The sequence below is a fragment of the Lissotriton helveticus genome, chromosome 7 (assembly GCF_964261635.1).
Source record: "Lissotriton helveticus chromosome 7, aLisHel1.1, whole genome shotgun sequence".
Classification (NCBI taxonomy): Eukaryota; Metazoa; Chordata; class Amphibia; order Caudata; family Salamandridae; genus Lissotriton; species Lissotriton helveticus.
In genome coordinates this window covers 1511083638-1511099653 of record NC_136068.1, presented here as the reverse complement: position 1 = coordinate 1511099653, position 16016 = coordinate 1511083638, and the positions used below count along the sequence as shown (strand labels likewise).

Here is a 16016-nt window from a genome sequence, read left to right as displayed (position 1 = left end):
TGTAAATGTAAATGAGAGGTGTCAGTATAGCAGAGTTCTAATCTGGCTTCCTTACTCATTACTTTGGTGTGATTCTGGGAAAATCACATCACCTCCCAGACTGGGCTTCACATTCTTCAGCTACAATGTTGAATATTTAGGAAAATTGTAAACAGTTAAAAGCGATTCATGTTGTGGTGAGGCTATAGAGGGCAATGCCTGATCTTCAGTCCATACAGGAAATGTATTAGGAAAACTCTGATACAGAGAGTAAAGGGCTACTTCTTTAACACAGCAGCTTTATCATGCTAATAAGTGCATGATAACTGGAGACAGGTCCTAAGACTAATGAGACTGTCTTTTGATGGTAAAGTCTAGCATTGTCTGAAATTATGTTACGCTAGCATAATAAAGCGTAATTTCAAAAATTTTGAATTATGCTTGTTATGCCAAATTACCCAAAGTAGGCCATTGCCCGATCTTACAAATTAATGCCACAGAAGCACAGGAACAATGCACGTGACCAGATCAGAGTGGCTCTTGTTTGCGCTATTCTAATAGATACCAGATTGCATTTTGCACCAGATTTAAATTTCGATTAATTACACACACCCGTAGTGAAGTCCAGGTGATAGAAATGGTCTTAACTGGCTAGAGAATTGAATTAAAGTAGCAACTCACCCCCAATTCTACAGAACCCATTTGAACGAATGCAAGAGCAGAAGAGGAAGAAAACTGCTGTCTATGGCCTGTAAGAAGGGGTGTACCTGCTCCCACCTTTACCCTGGACTAAGGAGTGGACATCAAAGGTCAGTGTGCTTCTGTTCTGTTTTGTCTCCAGTCCCTTCCTGTGCTAGACCGATTCTTGTCAGCTTTTAAGACTTTGTGTGCTTTACCACTGCAGTGTTTGTGCTTTCTCCCTCAACATGGTACAATTTGCCTACACCTGTAATTTATTTGTAAGGGCCTAGTAAATTGTACTGCATATCCTCAGGCCTTGTAAATCAAATGCTACTAGTGGGCCTGCAGCACTCATTGTGCTATTTAAAGAAGCAGCCTTTCAAAACAAGTCCCAGGCCTGCCACTGCATCCCTGAAATACAGTTTTAAACTGCCATTTAGACCTGGCAAAAGAAACTTTTTGCCAGACCCCACCCTTCCATTTAAATTCATGTTTGTCACCCCAAAGTCAGGCCTTAAAGGTTCCAACGGCAGGGTGCATTGTATATAAACAGTAGGACGTGCGCTTACATTTTACCTGTAAGGGCAGTGACAGTTTTCATTGTTGTAAGGCTTATCTTTCCCATTGACTAACACCGGGTTATCTTATTACATTTAATATGTGATAACAGATAGCAGATATCAATACAGTTTTTACACTCAAATGAATGGTAATTTAAAATCCTCTTTAATAGTAAAGTCGGATAATAAGTCACAATTCTGAAAATGCCACTTCTAGAAAGTTAGCATTTTCTTGTCCTAGCCATTTGTGTCTTCTGCCATTGTACTAAGTAACATGATTATGAATGGCTCTGCTGTTGCAGTTTGTGTATTCCTTCCAGACAGTGAAACAAAAGGGGACGAGATGTGGGTAGAATGGTCCATCCTTCCAGAATGGCTGGGGATAGAGCTGTGGCCTTCCCCATTTACACTACAAAGGTTTTGCCTTCAGCAAACACAAAGTACCCTGGCACCAGCCTATTGCCACCGAAGACAGTTTGTAGGCTTGACAGGGAATGAAAGAGTGTTACAGAACCAGACAGGGTGGTAGGAGAGGGTGCTCATCTCACACACAAAGGGTGGTACCATGTATAAATATTAGATCTCCTGAACCACTCATCAGTGCACTCCTGGACCTGTGTACATTACAGAAGAATCACTTCCATTGCCCCCTGAGGACTGCCCTGCTCCTACCAGAGGAATGAATTGCTGGCTTGCTCTCTGAGAAGGAAGACTGGCTATGCTCTCTTCATCACAGGTTAACCTGGGTGGCTCCAATGTTCAGTTGGCTGACTTCCTGTCTGTTCTACTGGGACACAAAAAGCTTCAGATGCTTCCTTGCAACTGCCTGGCTGAACTGTTGCACTGGAACTGCCAGTGGACCACGCAGAGCCCTACTGGCTACTGCGAGAATGAGTTCCTGATCTTTAAGATGTGCCTCCCTATGTCCTGGACCCTTGGCTGGCATCAGTTGAATTCCTCCTAATAAGAAAAGTGAAATCTGGAATTATTGGTCTCTTTGTGAACTCAGCTCTTCACGCAACAGCGACTGGCAGCAAAAACCATTAATAGGAGATCTGACCTTCGCACTACAGCAACGACAGCCCGGGGTGACTGCCAGCGTGAAGCTTCAACAGCTGTCCTCGAAGCCTGACTGGAATTTCACTCTACATCGATGACCATCTGCAATACTGGACCTGCTCTTCGCAGTGTAGTGACAACCATCTGTGACACTCACCCTGCTACTTGGGTCCTGATCCACTGAAAACAAAACTCTTCATACCAGATGTTCAGAGGGACTAACCTGGTCCCTGTATCTGACCTATGTTCAATTTTGGTCAACCTGAACTTGTGAGGTCCCCTTTGTCTAACAGGTCCAGATGACTGTGATTGGTGCTTTTTGCTTTAAGGATACCTGTTATGCTTTCTTATTGTTGTATGCTGTATTGAAACTTTACACTTTGCCTCTAAGTTAAGCCTAAGGATTAATGAGAGGTTAATTTAGTGACCTTTGTGGATCACCCTTACAAAGATTGTGGTTGTGGCCTGAGTGGGGCTTCCACCCTTCTCAGCCAGTAACTCAAGGTTTTAGAAGCCTCTTTCCTGTAATTACCAAGGGAACTGGACCCTAACTCAACCCTGCTGGTGTCATCTGTTGAAATGAGTCCTGACTCCTAAGTGCTGTCCCCAAGGTCCTGGGAAACTTCAGAGTGACCAAGAGGAACTACTCCAAAATAAAAAAAGAGTAGGCTTTCAAAACTGTCAACCTCAGGAAGACAAGGACTAACCAAACAAGTCTAAAATACCAGGTTGGTTCTACTTAGAAGGTTTCAGTGGTGTGTCTGGGCTAAGGTATTGGACTTCAGTGGGCCATGTCTGGTTCCAGGTTCCAGGCTTGTCCCACTGGAGTATTTAAAGCCTCAAAGAAGAGACTAAGTTGCAACATCTTGACAGGGTGAAGGACGCTGGTGGACACAACATTTCAATGTTCTCATTCTGAGCTATCCTCTCCAAAGCCAACATGCTCCTTAGGGTCTCTACCAAAGGCTATTTGACCTTCAAAAGGCCTTCATAGAATACAGCCTTTAACCTTGACCTGTTGGGGGACTTTGACTCCCAGAAAGACGAAGTCAGAAAATAACATTTTTGACTGGGTACTTCTATTAGGCTTAGCTGGCTTTAGCTGCATCACTGTTGGCCTCAACTTATGGTTAGGTCCTGGAGTACCATAGCAATATGTGGCAGAGTTTTTTCTCATGCATGGCTCAGCATCATTAAGTTGGCGAGCGTGAGTGAAAAGTCATGTCCCCAAGTGTGATTTTTGGGTGCTATAACACCCTCTGGCAAGATTTCTCCATCCTGGCGTTAGTGGCAGGTAGCGACCATTCACGTTAAGAAAATGGCCACTCGAATAAAATATCTACTCGAGTGGAAGAAAGAAGTAGCATCCTCCAGCGTACCCTAGGTCATGCAGTACAAGCTGATTATACAGAGTGAAACAAGCTCCAGACACTAAAAATCCATGCCTGCTGCACGCTGTGCCAAACGTTGTCCTCTGGTGGAACTCCTCAGAATTTCAAAGAGTTTTTACGTAACTCAGCAGAATTCCATGGAGTGAAACTCCGCAAGTTCCACCCACCCCTAGTTATAACCCTCTTACATACAGTTTATCCATAGTCTTGCACTGTGTCAGCATACCTTTTGTTTTCACATTTTTCTGGCCCCTAACTATCTGTTTGTATCACTGTTGTCCATCTTACTCACTTTTCCTCAGAAGCTTCTGTCTCTTAACTTATCAATCTTTTTCTATCATCTCCCCCAGTCTTCATAATCCTTATGTACAATCTACAGGCACACCATTGACTTCAGTGTAGGTTTCTTAGCAATATCAGTGGATGGAAGCTTGCATGAAACAACAACAAGATGATGGATGGAATGTTTGAATTAATCACAGCAACTGATCATCAGTCAGAGCCTCATTCCAGTCCATTTCAGCCACCATGCCACTCTGGCCAGAGGACTGCCTCTCCTGCTCTTCAAGGAAACAGTCCCTCCTGAACTGCAAGTATCATATTGTTCTTTTTGCAGTTTATGCTCTATGTGTGACTGGCATGCACTGACATTCGTCCCTTGCTCACTGTACCATCATGTTAGATTTTGCACCGAACTAATCACGTTGCCCTCTGCAGATGCGTTACATTTCTTATTTAAATTTAACGATCACTCTACATTTCAAGGGCTTCTCCTATATCCCCCTCCTGGGCCTAGAACTGACTTTCCACAAGCACTTTTGAATTATCTAGAAACCTGCTTAGATTCGTAATCCCTTACCATTTTGGGTGATTTTAACTACCACCTTGAGTTAGTGAGTAATCCTGACACAGCGAGACTTTTAGACAACCTGGCAGGATATGGTCTTTCCCAAATAGTATTAGAACCTATACACCAAGCGGGGCATACATTAGATGGGATCTTTACAAACGATCCAGAAATAATTATGAATAAGACCATGCCTCTATCTTGGACCGACCATAGGATCATATTTTTTGAAATAACAAAAAATAAGCCCAGCCGACCTTCTGCTATCTTTGCCAGAAATCAGAAGGTCAGAAGAAAATGGAATAAAATACAGGGAAATGACCTGGAAAAGGCATTGAACCTAACCCCACCTAATTTAGACGGGGAAAATGACTTAGCAGTGGATCAATTTGATAAATGGATTCAGGCAGCTGTAAATAGTATTGCGCCCGAAACAACTAAAATAAGTGAAAGAGTTCCAGCGACTTCACCTTGGTAGAGCCTTGACCTTAAATGCATGAAGATGAGCTGCAGAAGAAGCGAATGGCTTTGGAGGACTGATTATAGCTCCGAGCATAAACTTGCCTATAATGCAAATTTAGTTAAATATAAGATGGCTGTTATTGAAGCAAAGCGGGCGTACTTCATGACTAAAATTGCGGAGGCCTCAAGTTTCTCTAAGGAACTATTTAAAACCGTTCATACATTAGCTAAGCCACAGCATATATTAAACTCTGTTTCTGTAAATTCAGGTAGTAGTTCCTCTACCATGAAAGCCTGGACAGGACATTGTAGATTGTCAAGTTTCAGGCCAATTTCTTTAGAAGAGGGCCAGAAACATATCTTATCAACTAAATCAGGCTCCCCAAACGATCCATGTCCCCCTGCCATTTTCCACTCAGTATCCAAGCTTATGAGTACACATCTTACTCCTTTGCTGAACCAGGTTTTAACAACTGGACAATATCTCAGGGCCTGGAAACAGGCCTGTACCAGGCCAATCCTAAAAAAAATGACCCTTGATTAAAAACTATCGACCGATTTCGAGGTTACTGATGCCTGCTAAACTCCTAGAAAAAGCTATAAACAAGGAGATGATACAATACTTGGAACAGAACGATCTACTTGATCCTACACAGCATGGCTTTAGGCGCTGCCACCCGACGGAGACAGCTCTGATTCCATCCATGGAAGGGATACGGAAGATTGTGGATGCTGGGGGCAGAGCGGCACTGATCCTCCTGGACTTGTCGGCTGTGTTCAACACCGTGAATCACACGGTGTTGGTGCAGCGGCTGCAAAAGGTGGGAATAGTAGATACTGCTCTGTCTCTCCTTTCTTGCTTTCTAAAAGGCAGAGAACAGAATGTCCACTGGGAAAATATACAATCTGAAACCTTCCATCTCCCGTGTGGTGTCCCGCAGGGATCAGCTCTGTCACCTACTCTTTTTAATATATATATGTCCACGCTGGCTAATGTTGTAAGGAAACATGGCTTTTCCGTGATCATGTATACCGATGACTCCCAGCTCACGATATCAGTGTCTAAACAACCAGAGCTGGTAGCCAGCAGTTTTCATGCATGTCTGAAAAACATCATGTCCTGGATGAGCCAAAACTTTTTGAAAATTAACACCGATAAAACTGAGGTTCTTGAGTTGAGCAAGGGACCCTCTCTGTGGAACAACAGCTGGTGGTCAACAGAGGTGGGGGAGTGCCCATGCCCTGTCACCAAGGTCAGGAATCTAGGTGTGATCCTTGATGATCAACTTAAACTTTCAGCCCAGGTTAATCAGCCGACCTCTTCCTGCTTTTTTCTCCTGAAAGTACTTAGGAAAATATTTCCGTTCATTTCACAGGTACTCCAAAAGACTGTTGTAGTTGTACTTTTTCTTTCTAAGATTGATTACTGCAACGCGCTCTTCGTAGGGATTGACAATGCGCAGAGCAGTAAATTGCAATCGCTGCAAAATGCAGCAGCTAGACTGCTTATGAACATTCCTAAAGGCCGCCCTACGTCGGATGCCATTAGGTCCATACACTGGCTTCCAGCACAGCAACGGGTTGATTTTAAGTCCCTTTGCTTGGTACATAAGGGTCTCCACGGAGGAATCTACAACCAGCGCCAAGACGCCTCATCATTCGAGAGCTTAACAAATAACAATTCATCATCATCATCATCATCATCATCATCATACCATACGATTTAAACTATAACTGACTGGTGAAACCTAAAAAGGTCAAAACCAGTCTGGGGTCTTTTGCAATCCCTTCTGGAGGGGGGCTCACTTGGCAGCTTGTGATGGACTGGTCCTAGTATGAGAAAATGTGGAAATGACTTGCATAAAACAACCCTTTGCCTATCGTGGCATGGTGGGAGAAAAACAATGGGGTGGAGTGTGTACTTCAGCAGAACACTGTTAACCTTGCAACATGTAAACGGAAGTGAAAAATATCATTGGAGTGAAATTTAAGAACTTTGTTTACTATTTTGTAAATCAAATATGAAACATAGACTAACTACGTTCTGCAGATTTCCCGCTGTTATTTCTACATTATCCATATATTTTTGTAACCATATTCATGTGCTGCCCTCCATTTCTTTTTTACTTCCTCTATATTAATCCTTCTACTTCACCTCACATTTTCAATCCACCCATGATTCATACTTACTTCTCAAGCTTCTTCTCTATTTTAGGGCATCATTGCAATAACTCTTTTTCTATCACTGCTGTGGCCCCATCACTGCAAACACATTTTCAAGTAACCATAGTGATACCTGCATCTATAGACACCACCAGATGAAGCACTCTGGAACCAAATTGATTACATTCCTGGTTCATGATGGAACAGCTCAAAAATTATAGTGTCTGGAGCTGTCTGTGGAAAAGATGATGACCATTTTGCTTCTGAAAAATTATTTCTTTGTCAAAATATATTTACTACATTTTACCAAAATTGCAAAAATCAGTTTGAAATGCTTAACTTGATTTATAGACAGCTGGAGTAACCCTAGACAGAAATTAAAGACAACATCAAGGATGCTACTTAAGACAAAAAAGCAAAGAAAATCTAGAACGAGTATCAAGAATCAAAGATTATAATAAATAAGGTGCTTGTAAGGAATTAGATTATTTGGGGTGGGTGATTATCCACCTCAAAGAATAAACACAAACCATGTCAGGGTGAAACCTCAAAAGTCACTTAATTAACCTGTTGACATGCAAAACAATAAAAATCCCAATCTTGTTGGATGTGGTTCCTGGGGTGAAAACTACAAGTGGCAGTTATTCATACACACAAGTAAACTGTCACGATGTAAGAGGGTGCCTATGGGTACTACAAAAGAGTGTGTTTTAAGACGCTCTTGGCGGTCTTCGGGGTATGGTCGTCGGTACGACATCTGGTAGGACTAGCGAAAATAAACTATGATACACCACTTGTACAGATGCAGAGTTAGCCGATATTTTTAACAACCGCTACTTTTCAGGAATGGACGAGCGCCGGTATAACACAGGTCGGATGTCTCTTCTCACCAGGAGGTTTAAAGTCATTTGAAGAAGTAAAAGAGGAATTCGATTTATCTAACAGGGATTTTTTTTAAATATCTGCAAGTGAGGGATTTTATCTTAAAAAAGGAAGGCGGTATGCCGAAACTTTAGGGTGTGAATTAGTGGAGAGACTAATATGGTACGAGGTACCGAAGATAGGACAAATATATGCATCATTAAATAATTATATGAAAGATGATCTGGGAAAATGTTCAACAAAGTGGCAACAGATGTTGGGAATTGCAGATGGGGATTTTCAAGAAGTATGTTTTAACACCTTAGGGATTTTAATGCCCACTAATCTCCAGGCACAATTTTATAAAACATCCTTTGAATTGTATTATACACCATAGCGGACTGTCAAATGGGGAGAGGGGAAAGGTAAATGCCAATCCACCAACCTTTCATCAGTGGCTAGCCCACTTATTGAAAACTTACAGCCTTGAGAAAGACATATATGATTGAAGGGATTTTAAGGCTAAAAAGGAAGGAGGGAAAATCTGGAAACATCTCTCTACTTGGAGGGATCAAGTGGAGGAACAAGCTTTGTAGGATGAACTATGAAAAAGGTAAAAAGCCTGTAGAGATTTCACATATGCACTTTATAGAAATATTACACTAATATGGCTGCTAGAACCTAATTGTAATGATGCACTTGCACTTTGGGAGTTGTTACCAACTGAATCTAGAATAGTGGTGATCCGGATAAATGAAATATGGCTGAGATTGCTAAAAGCCTGGTGAGATTCCAGATAGCACTTTGTTGAAATGTTGCACTTTAATAACGGTGGCTGCTACAAACCAATGTAATGCTGCATTTGCACTATAGGAGATTGTTTGCTCAAGAATATGGGGTGGAGGAGAGGGCTAAATGGGGAACATCCATTACTACGCGGTCTTTACACCGCACTACCATTACAACGCTGCTTTTACAACGCAAGTCGTTACCACGACTTGCGCTGGAGGGCGCTCTAAGATAAGGAATTGTAGATTTACTATTCCAAAACCTTCCCTACTGTACGTAGGCTGGGTTTGGAAAAGTAAATCTTACTATTCCTAAGTCAAGCACCCTACAGCGCAAGTCGTGGTAACGACTTGCGTTGTAAAACCAGCGTTGTAATGGTAGTGCGGTGTAAAGACCGCGTTGTAACGTCATACATCCGGGCTAAATATGGGCTAGATAAACAAACACTTTGAAAGCCTCTCTGTGTATGCACTTTCTCAGAATCTGGCACTTTGTACTTTATCAATTAAGCTGTTAGTTATACTAGGAAGAGGGGATGTATATGCTGCTCGGATGATGAATATGTATGTACTGTCAGCTTTTTTTTAAATTAATGCTAGCTCTTATATGCACTTTAGGTAGTTAACCCTATCAAATATTGTGTATAAACATACATTCTAATGTAATGTTTGCACTTGCACTTTATATCAGGAATAGAGTTTGTACAGGGAGCTTTGACAAAGAATATTCATGCAAAGGCACCTCGGTGAAGTTAGATCATGAATGCAATCTAAGAATCTCCTTGTGGCAATGTGATCAATTATGGCTGGATTAAATATGTATGACAATTTGTACGAGAACAGGGTGCTGTGATAAGGATATGTTCAATTTGAAAATGCCGCTATACAAACGTAATAAGATTAATAGAACCAGGGGGAAAAAGGAAAGGGACTTTGCTTGGTAAAATATAGGACTGTTTAAGGGAATGACTCTGGATAAATGACTTGTTAAAATTATTGTTTGGAAAAACCCACCAAGTAATTGTCTGTTTGATTGGGGACGGGTGAGGGGTGGTTCAGGCACGGGGAAATGGTTAAAAAACATGAGTGAGATTTCTAGAAGGAATTGGAATTGTTTTGTATTTTCTCTGTTTTCTCACTCAATAAAAATACTTAAAAAAATTCCCAATCTAAATTAGACAATTAGAGTAAAATTTTGTAAAAGAAATGACACCAAAACAACAATAACCCAATAAGGGGAACCAGTGCAATTAATTATTAAAGTTTTAAGTAGGAATAGTGCCAAGAAGTACAACAGATATTCAATGGTTGCGGTAGATCAGGACCCAGGTGTAGTTTGACAGTGATTGAGATAGAGTGCGGAATCAATACACCAGCCAGGTTCACCTTCATCAAAGATTTTACCTCCTGACTTTAGTCCTTTAATTCCCAATTTACCATAGCAGTACACCTCCTACCTCCAGGACCTCAGGTGAGGCACTTAGAGTCTCACAGGGTGTCAAACAAAAGACAAACTTCCACTCCAGCTCTAGTAGCCACTGGTCCAATAGGCAATTGCTGGAAATAGCCTCTTTAAGCTTGTTGTTTCCTATGTCTTTAACAGCAGGCCAGTCTTGTAGCCTTTGGAGTTACATGTTTTATCCTCAGTGGAAGAAGGAGGCGGTCCAGTCCTTTGGGGCTCTTCTCAGGTCACAGACAGCTGGATCAATCCTCATCTGAGGTGGATGCCTTGAGATGCCACGTTTATGCCTGGCATGTCCTAACCAATGAGGTAAAGATTTCTGGGGCCAAGTCTACGCAATTTGGGCATTAGCTAGATGGAGGGAGTCTTTTGGCCACACCGTACTTGGAATCAGAGGCTAAAGGGTGTGTGTGGTGATTGTACAATGGTAATCCTAGTGTCCTCCCACATCTAACCTTAACATCTAGTTTGAGGCAGTCACTGTAACTCCAATAAACTCATAGACAGATGTATGCTAGAACAAAGCAGTTTTTCAGAAACAGGCATCTGATACACAAGAGTTGTCTTATATCCCGTTCTTATCCTTTGAAGTGTGACCCATGTATTTTATGTTAATCCTCTGCAGACCAGTCAAACAAGATTTGACATTCAAGCAGGATTTGAAACTGTAATGCCAAAAAGGGTGCTCACAGGCCCCCTTTCCCTACATATTCTGCAACGTACAGAGAAGAGGGGTCATCTCTGCTCATTCAGGGCTTTCTAGTCTTTCTTCCTAGGAGCAAATTCACACCTGCTCACACCAATTAAAATACTAATTAATGACTGGCAGAAGCGGGAGAACAAATATAAGTGGGCCTTTACATGCTTTGGGTGGGAAAAGGTGCCTTCCCAAAAGTACATTTTCCTTAATGTTTATCAAAACATGATTTTACAATTGAATTGGATTTTTGATAACTATTAAAAATAGTTGTTTAATTATTTTTCTGTCTGTTCCTTCACCTAAATTAGCATTACTAAATGTGGTAATCTCAACTTCTGTGCCCCCAGGGTGGGGTGCCTTCTCTACTCTAGACATATGCCCGTACACTCCCAGATTCCTGGCTGTTGCCCCTGCCACCTGGGGTTCCCAATTGTCCTTCGGGAGGCTGTTTGCACTCCTTCTCTAGTGTTTTCTACTAATACACATGTGCGCACCCTGAGATGGTTTGGTGTTTTCCTTTTTGTTTTTCATACATTGGCTTCCAAGTTAGACTGAAAGGCAATAAGACATGATACAGAGAGCTACACTCACTGGGGCACTGAATAGTATAGTTTATTGGTTATGTCCTGGCTGGGGCCCCAGCAGAGAGAGTTAGGGAGGCAAGATCTGAGTAATGCATCTGTATTGGGACATTGTATTGTGCCCTACTCCCATTGAGGAACTAGTAAGTTTATTTTCTGACCCAAATGGGGGAGAACTCCCACTTGATGGGCCCGTTTCACAAAGGTATGCTGAGATTAAAGTCTAACTTCGTGACTTTCGGTATTCACAAAGGACATTTATGAGTAGTAAAGTTAGACTTTTCTCTTAGTTTAACTTATGTTCTCATCTTAAATTTAACTGAGACCAAAGGACTAGTATCAACTAAACATAGGAGTAGAAATTAAGGCAAAGTGAGATAAAGGTCTAACACTACTACCTGTAAATGCCCTTTGTGAATAACGAAAGTCGTAAAGATAGACTTTCATCTCAGTTTATCTTTGCGAATTGAGTCTGAAATGTTTAATTGGCCATTGCTTATAATGCTGTTTAATTGCACAGACATATCATGTTTTAACTGAGGTGTTTTTATAGCGACCTGTCTTGACTTTTGTATATTGATCTTTATAAATGCCAATAAATACTAGTTAAAAAAAGTATGTAATAATGTAACAAATTGCAATTGAACATCCAGCTGTGCTACAGTGAAAATAACTTTGCAGGCGTCTTCACTTTTAGTATATATTCAACATCAAATTCCTGCATGTCCTACTTTGATATACCATGCACTCTCCTCCAAGGTTAGTAAGACTCATATAGGGTTGACATATAAATATTTAAAAGAAAGGTTTTGCCCTGAGATTACTTTGATTGGTCGAACTTTCTGTTTAATACTGCAACAGCCGGGCTACAAATAGTAGATCTGCAATCATGTTTGGACTGTCAAAGTAGGGGTTGGTGCAATGGGTGCTGTAGTCCACTACTGACTTAACGTACAAACCCTGGGTACACATCTTACGATATACTAGAGACTTACAGGTAAGTTAGATATGCCAGTCAGGGGTATGCCAGTTTTGCCATGTAGAAACGGGGAGCACAGGCATGTTATCAGTTGTTAGCAGGGGTAACGTGCAGTTCAATAGTCAACAAAAATATGAGATACAGCAAATGGCGAAAACCCTAGAGTGACCCTGCAGAAAGGGCAACTTTCCTACAGCCCTAATTAAAGAATTTTATTACACATTTCAGGGAACGGCTAGGAGAGACTAAGACAAATATCATAACATCTGCAATGAAATTGAAGATGAAAAAACAAATTACAAAAAATCAAGGACTGTTATTGAAAGGATTGATAAAATCTAAAAGATGCTTCATCCATGAGATAGTATCTGGAAATACAACAATGGATATATTCCAGCTCATCTAATGAAAACCAAATAGAGGTAGAAATAGTACATTGAAGACCTGCACAGTGGGGATGTCAACATTTGAGGTATCCTAGAGGACATTCGTTTCACACAAGAACCTCTATTAATGAAAAAGAAGTCAGGACAACCGTGAGGTCACTGCCAAGAAGAACACAGCAGGAGTTGGTGGTATTCCAACAGAAATATTGCAAGCCACAGTAGTTGTTTAAATCAAAGTTTTCACCAATTGGGGCAGCAGACTTGCAAAACAATGCAATGACCAATGGATTAGAAGAAATCAGTCTATGTTCAGAAATCAAAGATGGGAGATCTCATGGAACTGTGAAAACGAATGTACAATTACTTAATTTCACATGTCAACAATATAAAGCTCAGAATATTTAAAAATAGATTAGAGTTCTATATGGAGGGAAAATTAGCAGATGTGCAAACTGGAATCAGGGAAAGAAAGGCTGGGGAACAAAAACATCATTGCTGACGTCTGCTGGATAGTTCAAAAACCAAGGAGTATCTATATGAAATTAACTCAACATGATCGTTGCTGTCTAAATCAAAGCCCTTGTTTTGCCTATGTCAGTTTGGGGACAATCCATGCAGAAACAGATTTTGCCAGACCATCCAATTGATCTCATGCAAAATCTATACCCTAGACAAAAAGGCACAGTTTTTTTGCATTTTTATATAGCGCGAACTTGACCCGAAGATATCAGAGCACTTTACTTGAGCATCAGTTGCATTACAGACGGACACATTCATTTTTAGGCAAGAAGAGATTAATTGATTTGATGGACACTAAGAAACTGCATCTTTGGATCCTTGTAGGGGCTTACAAAAGCCTTTCCAACTAGCCGGGTGTATTTGAAACACAGCTTATTTCAGAATTGTGGGCCTTTCCATTTTTCAAGACATGGGTTTTTGGTGCTACCTTGCCTATGAGGGTTGTGGTCGCACATTATAGGCTAAATATGAATATGTAATACAACAGCAGCTGTATTCGTTTTTCTCCTGCTGTCTATTAGGGGGCTCTAAGAGCCCATCAGGAGCTGCACATAAATTTGCATCTTAGCTATTACCGGCTTACTAGTGAATCTCCACGAGCAAATCTTAAAGTAAGTGTATACTGTAGCGATGAAATACATCCAGATACTAAATTCTGGGAGTCTGTTAACGTATTCTGTTCTCATTATAGCCTTCAGAGCTTACTTCGATTCTGAAGTGACATGTATATCACTCACATTTATTGGCAAACTATGGTCTAACAACAGCACAACCATTAAAAAATTTTTTTTTTAGAGGGCAGGTTGAGATATGCTCTTCATTACCAAGTCTCCACTTTCTGAACTACATTCACAAATCGGGTGATATCTCTCATCCTCATCTTGGATGCACAATCACTTTTTGCAGTTCTGGGTCTTTTAGTAGAATCTTGTTTTCTCTTTTCTGCAGAATGAAACAAACCATAATCACAGCTGTATTTTTCTTTAAAACAAACACTCTTACTTCTTGTTGCACGGTGCTGTTGGGCCTTCTTTCTTAACTATGAAATTCTTATCTACAAGTCCATTGGCCTTGTATTTCTAAGAAATATGATAAAACGAAAGGTTGCGAATAATAGTTTATATATGCCTATATTACTTTTTTACAGCCTTGAGGATGTCACTGGGTGTGACAAAACACGTGTCGGCTATTTCCGTGTTTGCTGACAAGGACTGACTCATGTCACTACTTCTCAAGGAATGCCTTTCCATCTGTACTTGTTCTAAAACTGTGGTGCATTCAGTCCTGTCGAAAATTGTTATAGAGATGCCTTTCTAAATCCTTGTACAGAATAAATTGAAGAATCTTTGTATGAATACATCTTTGGTTTTCCCTGTTATACAGTGGACCTCTGTCCTATTGGTTCTAACTTATCAAGGTCACACATTTATAACTTCAAGTTCAGGAGTGCGAGTGTATTTTTTACTGTATGTCCTAAAGTATACACAAGAGGTCTTGATAGCTCAACCTAAAGAATGTGAGTCAAGCAAAGCAGAAAGCTGTGAATAAACAAGGCATTTTAGCACATTAGAGAATGATGGAAGACAAGAAATCAGGCAGAAGTTGGTAGGGAGGAATCATAAATCATAGGGTTATTTATCGGAAGGACCAGGAAAACTACTCATCAGCCAATTGTAAGTAATTGCGCTATCGAAAGAATCTACACGGCAGGAAAGAAATATGATCGGGCAAATGAAGGATTGGTGTCTTGGAAGCAAAATATAAGTAACATTACTTGCAATGCTACATTTTGGAAATAATAGCCCGAAATTTAGTAAACAGCTTTTCTAGTCATTGATTTTACCGCCAATGGTTATTCCATATCAACTTCTCGCAAAGTACACTGAACTTAGTGGCTGAGTTTTATGCTTACCTTTGCTTTTGAGCTGAAGAAGGAATGACTGAAGATCTTCTTAGGCAAATGACTGGTGATGTGTCGAGGTCTTAGGGACATGGAAACTAGAGTCTTTGGTGCTTCATTGTTCTCTAACCATGGGACCCGATACCAATTTGGAACAGTTTTGGTCCATGTTGGGTCTCCTTTAGAGCGAATGAGACTTAAAATCTCTATCATCCATGTTGTTCCTATTAACGGAGATGGAAATACAAAATGATTAGCGAATCAGATTTGCTCAAAAACATCACAATGTCTGGTAGTTGCAACTGAAAACTACATACATATAATAACCATAAACAAAGGTCTTGTGTGCCAAGCAGTAACTTTTTAAAGCAAATTTCGATGTGTTATGATCAAGGAAAAAAGGATGCAGAAAGGAGAGTTGTGTGTTCAAACTGAAGAATTTAGTACCACCTGAGGCTATAGGCAGTTTGGATTGCTAATTTTAAAAGAATAGGCAACCAATAGTTCTGGTGTATGCCATCAGCCTTTAGGCTCCGTCAATTTTTTTATTTTTATCTTAGTTTTTGCAAGACAGTATTGGTCAGGAAGCTGCCAAAAAGGGGGTAAAAGAAAAATAAGTTTACATTCTCAATGATTGCACATTGCAAGAGTAATCCCTAGCACTTAAAGGGAGCATTTGTGCCTGGCTGTGCCCCTTG

The 16016-nt window shown here is 40.7% G+C and overlaps 1 pseudogene across 1 annotated transcript in view; it reads right to left on the bottom strand.

The window, feature by feature from the left end:
• LOC144770434 (sulfotransferase 2A1-like) overlaps positions 1-16016 on the bottom strand; it is a 443056-nt pseudogene that overhangs the window by 182021 nt on the left and 245019 nt on the right. Inside the window, exon 3 of the transcript XR_013598894.1 lies at positions 15331-15542. The product of XR_013598894.1 is annotated as a sulfotransferase 2A1-like (transcript). The remainder of the gene's footprint in view (positions 1-15330; positions 15543-16016) is intronic.